This window comes from Lutra lutra, chromosome 5 (genome assembly GCF_902655055.1).
Source record: "Lutra lutra chromosome 5, mLutLut1.2, whole genome shotgun sequence".
NCBI lineage: Eukaryota > Metazoa > Chordata > Mammalia > Carnivora > Mustelidae > Lutra > Lutra lutra.
In genome coordinates this window covers 101,053,270-101,061,805 of record NC_062282.1, presented here as the reverse complement: position 1 = coordinate 101,061,805, position 8,536 = coordinate 101,053,270, and the positions used below count along the sequence as shown (strand labels likewise).

The 8,536-nt window shown below is 40.8% G+C and overlaps 1 long non-coding RNA gene across 1 annotated transcript; it reads left to right on the top strand.

Moving 5' to 3' along the window:
* The first annotated feature begins 735 nt into the window (after window positions 1-735).
* LOC125100610 (uncharacterized) lies at window positions 736-7,288 on the top strand. Its single transcript, XR_007127608.1, has 3 exons — window positions 736-879; window positions 3,881-4,040; window positions 7,200-7,288. It is a non-coding gene; the product is annotated as an uncharacterized LOC125100610 (long non-coding RNA).
* Window positions 7,289-8,536: the final 1,248 nt, after the last annotated feature.

Sequence of the window (8,536 nt, the reverse complement as noted above, 5' to 3'; positions counted from 1 at the left end):
TATTTTGTAACTTCCTAGGTTAGATGATAGAAGGCAATAAAGCTTCCATTGGTTCTCTTGGGGGAGACTGGCCAGCCATGTTGTGATGAGCTCAGGCCACATATTGTTGTTCTGACAGTCCCAGCTGACAGCTAGCATCAGCTGCTAGAGATGTAAATAAATGTATTTCCAAATGATACCTATTCCCAGCCCTGGGTCACCCTAGCCTTCAGATTTTTTTAGCTGAGTCCTTGGATATTGTACTGCAGAGACCTAGCAACGCCAACATGCCCCTTGTGAATTTCTGACTCCTGAGGTCACAAACATGATAAAATGCTGTTTCAAGCCAATGAGTTTTGAGACAATTTGTTACCTAGTAGATGGTAACAAGTCTTTAAAATTACCTTTGTTCACAAATTTTTACTTTCCATGGCTGGTATGTTTATTGAAACCATCAGATACTTTAGATCCTACATGTTGGTCACCCCTCACTTCTCTTGTCATGAATGACATTAAGCTCATATGTTAGAAACAGTAGGTGACTCTGCCTTAAGTTAATTTAACAGAACACCAATGAATGGATTTCTGACAGTCTGAACAGGACAGACAACAGTGGCTCAGGGTTGAAGGTAGGAATTTCAGAACAACTTCTGAGATGAGTAAGCGTTTACTAGCAAGGTTAGTGCGGTTTGTCTGGAGCAGGGGAGGAATCTTGGAACCTCAAGGCAATACTTTCCTCTTCTAGGGCACAGAATCCAGGAAAAAATAAAGCAAAAGTGCCGACCTATTGGGGGGCAAAAAATAGTGGCTGTTCCAGAAGAACAAATTGGGAAGCAGATTGTGGCAGCATCTGAAATCTCAATGAAACTGGGCAGCACTGCCAAGCTGGTGACCTACAAGGTAAGTGTCTGAATGCCTCATAATCAGGGTCTGGAAAGAAGATATGGACCAGTCTTCTCTGAGGAGCTGTGTTCACCAGGCTTAAGGTATCAAACCTAAGGAAAATGCAGGTTGTAAATCTCCCCAATTAATTCCTAGCTTGCTCTTCTTTTTAGATTTTTGCTTTGCCTTTCATTGTGGTTTTGATAGAATTCATTTTGAGCAATTCTAAATTTTGTCAGGGGTTGGGAGAATTAAAAAGCAAACAAACAGCTTTATTGAGGAATAGTGGCTATCTAATACAATGCACATATTTAAAGTGTACAACTTGATAAATCTGGACATATGTATATAACCATCATCGTGATCAGGATAGTGAACCTATCTACCACTCCCAAAAGTTCCGTGGCTCTTTTAAGTCCCTGCCTGTGTCCTTTCATGCCCTGCTCAGGACTGGGGAAGTTTTAATCCATACACTTCAGCCTTGCTTGGGAAGCATATTGTCTCTAGTGGTAGTGCCCACTGGCTTGCTGAAGAAATATCCTGGATAAAAAGGAAAGTGGACGGCACCTGGGTGGCTCAACAGGTTAAGCCTCTGCCTTCATCTCGGGTCATGATCCCAGTGTCCTGGGATCGAGCCCCGCGTCGGGCTCTCTGCTCAGTGGAGAGCCTGCTTCCCCCCGCCCCTTCTGCCTGCCTCTCTGCCTACTTGTAATCTCTGTCTGTTAAATAAATAAATAAAATCTTTTTTTTTTAAATATTTTATTTATTTATTTGTCAGAGAGAGGGAGGGAGAGAGCGAGCACAGGCAGACAGAATGGCAGGCAGAGGCAGAGGGAGAAGCAGGCTCCCTGACGAGCAAGGAGCCCGATGTGGGACTCGATCCCAGGATCCCAGGATCATGACCTGAGCCGAAGGCAGCCGCTTAACCAACTGAGCCACCCAGGCGTCCCAATAAATAAAATCTTAAAAAAAAAAAAAGGAAAGTGGAAAGTTGCAAGTTCTGTACAATGGTGTGTGTGTGTGTGTGTGTGTGTGCGCGCGTGTGCACGTTCCCACTTCTGTGCGTGCATTATAAGCCCTTTTTTGACTACCCTGGAAATACCTCATGAGGTTATGGTTCTGTTACTTGAGAACTACTTCTTCTCCTCTTCCTCCTTCTTCTTCGATTTTATTTATTTGATAGAGAAAGCACAAGCAGGGGGAGTGGCAGTCAGAGGGAGAAGGAGAGGGAGAAGCAGACTCCCCACTGAGCAAGGAGCCCAATGCAGGGCTCAATCCCAGGACCCTTAGATCATGACCTGAGCCAAAGGCAGATGCTCAACTGACTGAACCACCTACGGGCCCCGGTGTTCTGTATTTTTAAAGCATATATCTTTTCATCTATCAAAAATACTTCATAATAAAACATTTAGAAATTGAAAACATTTATTCACCAAACATTTTGGGGGTGCTTTCTCTGTGCCTGGCTCTGTTTTATCATTGGGATACAGCAATAAATAAAACTGATAGGATCCTTGCCTTTACAGAGCTCACATTCCTGGGGAGGGATTGTTTGGAGGAAGGACTTTTTATATAAATGATTATTTCTTTGGAATGGGTCCCCAGAAGTGGAATCACAGGGCAATCAACACTATAGACATTTGGAGGATTCTACTGAATCTTGTCAATTGCCTTCCAAGCCCATCAGAAAGCCTCAGGAGTGCCCATTTCCTCATTCCTTGCCAGCCTTACTTTACTTTTTTGCCCATTTGGGGGAACAATAGTATTTGCCTAACTTGAGTTTCTTTAATTACCAGCAGTTAAAGTAATTATAGACAAGATGAAACAGTTTTCAAATGTTTTTCTGTCTTCTAAAAAAAAATCAATTCATAAGGATGATTTTTAATTTTATTGACTCTTTGCTGGTCACATTTGTTGCAATTATTTTCCCCATTTGGTCTTTTCCCTTTGCTTCTGCTTAAATATTTGTGTACAACCTTTATGTAGCAAAATCTGTCCACTCTTTTCTTTATGATTCATTCCATTCTCTGATACTTGAAAGTCCTTGCCCATTCCAAGATCCAGTAAATAACTCCTGTATTTTCCTTCATTAGAAGGGGTTTCAATATTTGCATTGACTTTCAGTTAAAAGATTGCAGCTGACACTGAAAAGAAATTAAATTTAAAAAAAAAAAGAGGAAGAAAAAAAAGAAGATTGCAGCTGGGGGATGCTAGGAGGAGAAAGTACTTGGATTTTGAAACACCCTCCCTAAGTGAGATATCCTTGCCCTCCTCTCCCTACTTCTAAAGAAACACCAGTTTTATTTACAGAAATTTTCCTTTGGTATATGGGCTAAATGTCTAACTTTTTTTTTTCCACCCCAAAAAAGTTATCAAGCTGTCCATTACCAGTTACTGAATGATTCCTTCATTTTCCCTCTAACCTGTGGTACCACATTTGAGTCCTATACTAAGCCCTTATTCACAGTTTGTGGCTTGCTTGTGGACATTATAATTTGCACCATCGCTTTACTCTCACGTGAGATCCCTGTTATTTGGATTACTGCAGCTACTTAGTCATACCCGGTAAGATAATCCCCATTGCCCAATCACTCTTCTTCTCCAAAACTTCCTGGGTTACTCATTTTTTCCCTGTGATATAGTCTGAATGAAGTTTTAAAAAGCCATGATAATTTTTTAATTAAAATTGCATTAAAAAATTAACATCTTTGGGGCCCCTGGGTGACTCAGTGGGTTAAAGCCTCTGCCTTTGGCTCAGGTCGTGATCCCAGGGTCCTGGAATCGAGCCCCACATCGGGCTCTCTGCTCCGCGGGGAGCCTGCTTCCTCCTCTCTCTGCCTGCCTCTCTGCCTACTTGTGATCTCTGTCAAATAAATAAATAAAATATTTTTTTAAATGTTAACATCTTTAAAATAGTCCTATGTCTGTCTAATGGACTACAGTTTTTTTTTGTTTGTTTGTTTTGTTTTGTTTTTTTTAAAGCAGAGCCATTGATTTATTTGTATTTGTTTCGTCCCAGCAAAGCCTTGCTGAACATAGCACGGTCAGGAACCTTGTTAAACACTGGATATGGATACAAAGATGGCTACTGTATATCCTCCAAAAGAGGTCACCTCTAACTCACCCAAATCAGTATGTTACAGATGCAACAGAAGATAAAGAAGAGATGAATTTAAAAGGTAAAATTTGGGGGGGAGAAGGTACAATTTGGCACATTTTGGCCTGTCTACATCTATGAAATCGTCCCCAAGGTCAAGATAGGGAATGTATTCATCACTCCCCAATTTTCCTTATGTCCCTGAGTTATTCCTACTTTCAGTCCCACCACCATCTCTAGGCAAACGCTGCTACACTTTATGTCACTCTAGATTTGTTGGCATTTTTTTACAATTTTATATATGTGGAGTCATACTCATTTTGGCATACTCATTTTGCTTTCACGTCCATAATGATTTGAGGCGTGTCCACATTGTTGCATGTATCCTTAGTTCATCCCTTTTTGTTGCTGAGTAGTATTCTACTGCATAGCCATGCCACAGTTTGTTTTTTCATTTACCTGTTGATGGACATTCCAGTTTTTGGCTATTGCTGGTAAAGCTGCTGTGATCATTCAGATACAGGTCCTTGAATAGCCGTATACTTTTGTTTCTCTTGGGTACATTGATAGAAGATATTTAAGATACTGCCAAATTGTTTTTCAAAGTAGTTGTACCCATCTTCTCACCTAAAGATACTAAGGAAATTCAGTGGATACCCCATCAATAAACAGTGCTGGGACAATTGGATAGACGTAGGGAAAAAAATTAAAATTAAATAAAAAAAAAGAATTAAAAAATTAAAAATAAGCCTCTAACCACATGCCATATAAAACCATTTACTCAAAATGGATCACTGACCTCCATAAATGTAAAGCCTAAAACTGTAAAGCTGTGAGGAGAAACTACTTTAAAATACTGAGATTAGGTTTGATTCCACCAAGAATGTAGCATCTGAGTCAGGCCTTGTAGCAGGTGGTACTGAAAGGACTAGGCAGCAAACTGGCCTTTGCCCTAATTGTTCTTCTGCTTGGACTTCTCCTCCCCTAAATATCCAACTGTACCACTCTTCCAGTCTTCATTCATTATTTAAAACTGTAATCTATGGGTCCCTTTCCACACTATACCCATCACTCCCACCCTTCTTACCTCTTCTTCTATTCCCTCCGCCCCAGTATCTCTTACCTTCTAGCATACTATAGAAGTAATTAACTAATGTATTCATTTTTAAAAGATTTATTTATTTATTTTAGAGAGAGAGAGCGAGTGTGCAGGGGAAGGGATAGAGGGCAAGAGAGACAAACAGACTCCCCACTGAGTGGGGAGCCCCATGTGGGGCTGCATCCCAGGACCCTGAGATCACAACCTGGGCCAAAATCAAGAGTTGGACTCTTGACTGAGCCACCCAGGCACCCCTCATTTTGCTTATTTCTGGAGTCTGTCTCTCTCCTGCTCAATATATAAAATTCCTTGAACTAGAATTTTGCCCTTTCCAGCTGCTTTTGGGAGACTCTTTCAAACTGATATCCAAGCTCACTCCATTCTTCAGCTGTATCCATTCTGCTGTCTATTCCGTCTGTTTGTCCTTTATTTCATCAATTGCATACTTACTCTGGGTTCGTTTTTGTTTTTTTGTTTTTTGAAATTATTTTTCTTGCTTGATCTTATCAATAAGTTTGTTTCTCCTTAATATATTTATCATGCTTATTTAAAATTCTTAGTTTATTACTTGTCAGTTATACCTCAGTAAGGCTGAAAAAAATTTAAAAAGCTCCAGGACCTTTAAAAAAATTAAAACATAGGGGCGCCTGGGTGGCTCAGTGGGTTAAAGCCTCTGCCTTCAGCTCAGGTCATGATCTCAGGGTCCTGAGATCGAGCCCCACATCGGGCTTTCTGCTCGGCGGAGAGCCTGCTTCCCTCTCTCTCTCTCTCTCTCTCTGCCTGCCTCTAAAAAAAAAAAAAAAAAAAAAATTAAAACATAAAAATAAAAATTACAGGGGCACTTGGGTGGCTCAGTCGTTAAGCATCTGCCTTCAGCTCGGGTCATGGACCCAGGGTCCTGGGATCGAGCCCCACATCGGGCTCCCTGCTCAGTGGGAAGTCTGCTTCTCCCTCTCCCACTCTCCCTGCTTGTATTCCCTCTCTTGCTGTCTCTCTCTCTCTGTGTCGAATAAATAAATAAAATCTTAAAAAATAAAAAATAAAAATAAAAATTACAGGGGTGCCTCGGTGGCTCAGTCATTAAGCGTCTGCCTTCGGCTCAGGTCATGATCCCAGGGTCCTGGGATTAAACCCTGCATCGGGCTTTCTGCTCAGCGGGGAGTCTGCTTCTCCCTCTGTCCCTCACCACAGTTCATTTTCACTCTCTCAAATAAATAAATAAATAAATCTTTAAAAAGAATAAAATTCTCAGTGTCTGTTCAAATAATTGTTTCAGATAATATAAACTGTTCCATTCGTAGTCTTTTACACTAATTGTGCTCCTCAGGTGTCACAACTTAGCAATTTGGAAGTTGCACAATGTGAATAATTAGGAAAACAGGAAAGTACAATAGAAATAACAAAATAGAAACCACCCACAGTCCCACCACCTAGAAATAACCAATCGACTTTTTTTTACTGTGTTTCCTTCCAGTCATACTATTTACCTGTCCAGTATATTTAAAAATTGTTAAAATACTATGTATAATTTTCTATCTGGATTTTTCATTTACTTTAGTCTTTTTTTTTTAAAGATTTTATTTACTTATTTGACGGAGAGAGATCACAAGTAGAGAGGCAGGCAGAGAGAGAGGGGGAAGCACGCCGAGCAGAGAGCCCGATGCGGGGCTTGATCCCAGGACCCTGAGATTAGGACCTGAGCGGAAGGCAGAGGCTTTAACCCACTGAGCCACCCAGGCGGCCCTCGTTTACTTTAGTCTTAAGATTTGTTTCAAGTTATTGAAATTGTTCACAGACCTAATGTTTTTACTAAAGTATAATGAACACACAGTGTTATATTAGTGTCAGGTGTACAGTATAATGATTCAGCAGCTCTATGCATTACTCAGTGATCATGAAGATAAGTGTACTTGGCCTTTGGTGCAATGGCATCCTCCCCATAGAAACACACCCCCGCCAAGGACCTCCTCTACCCATCCCCAGAAGAGAGAGAGGAAGCACAGAGAGGAACCCCCTGGTGCAGAGCCCCAATTCCTACTTCATATGATGTGAAATGCCCAGAATGCTATAAAAATCACCACTGTCTTTAGCCATGTGCAAATAGTAGTTTTGTGTGTTGGCTGCTCCACTCTCTGTTGCCAGCGTACAGAAGGAAAAGGATTCGCCCCCAGACGGATGCAGTACTACAAGCACGCAGAATCAAGAGGAGTGGGAAGCCATCCCAAGAAATACATTTTTTTAAAGATTTTTTAATTTATTTGACAGACAGAGATCACAAGTAGGCAGAGAGGCAGGCAGAGAGAGAGAGAGAGGAGGAAGCAGGCTCCCTGCAGAGCAGAGAGCCCGATGTGGGGCTCCATCCCAGGACCCTGGGATCATGACCCTACCTGAAGGCAGAGGCTTTAACCTACTGAGCCACCCAGGCGCCCCAAGAAATACATTTTTTAAAGATCTTATTTTTACATCTATCCTGAAGGTGGGACTCGAACTCACATTCCCCAAATCAAGAGTCACATGTTCTACCAACTAAGCCAGCCTGGTGCCTGCCAGTAAACACATTTTGGATTAAAAAAAGAAAAAAGGGGCACCTGGGTGGCTCAGTGGGTTAAAGCCTCTGCCTTCGGCTCAGGTCATGATCTCAGGGTCCTGGGATCGAGGCTCGCATCGGGCTCTCTGCTCTGCAAGGAGCCTGCTTCCTCCTCTCTCTCTGCCTGCCTTTCTGCCTACTTGTAATCTCCGTCTGTCAAATGAATAAATAAAATTTAAAAAAAAAAGAGGTAAGTGTACTCTCATTCCCTTTATCTATTGCACCCATTCTCTCACCCACTACTAATCTGGCAACCACCAGTTGATTCTATTTTCAAATCTGTTTTTTGGTTTTTCTTCTTTGTTCATTTGTTTTGTTTCTTAAATTCTATGTATAAGAGAAATCATACAGTATTTATCTTTCTTGGACTGACTTATTTCACTGAACATTATACACTCTAGGTCCATCCATGTTGTTATAAATGGCAAAATTTCATTTTTTATGGTTGAGTAATATTCCATTGTACATATATACCATGTCTTCTTCATCCATTTATCTATGGATGGATAGTTGGATTGCTTCCATATCTTGGTTATTATAAATAATGCTGCAATAGATACAGAGGTATATCTACTTTTTGAATTAGTGTTTTCATTTTCTTTGAGTAAATACCTGGTAGTGGAATTAATGAATTAATTAGTGGAATTAATAGAGTATTTCTATTTTTTATGTTTTGAGCAACTGCCACACTGTTTTCCACAGTGGCTGGAAAAATTTGCATTCCCACCAATAGTGCAAAAGGGTTCCTTTTTCTCCACATTCTCACCAATACTTGTTGTTTCTTGTCTTTTTGATTCTAGCCATTCTGGGAAGCTGTAAGGTGATATTGCATTCTGGTTTTGATCTGTATTTCCCTGATGATGAGTGATGTTTGACATCTTTTCATGTGCCA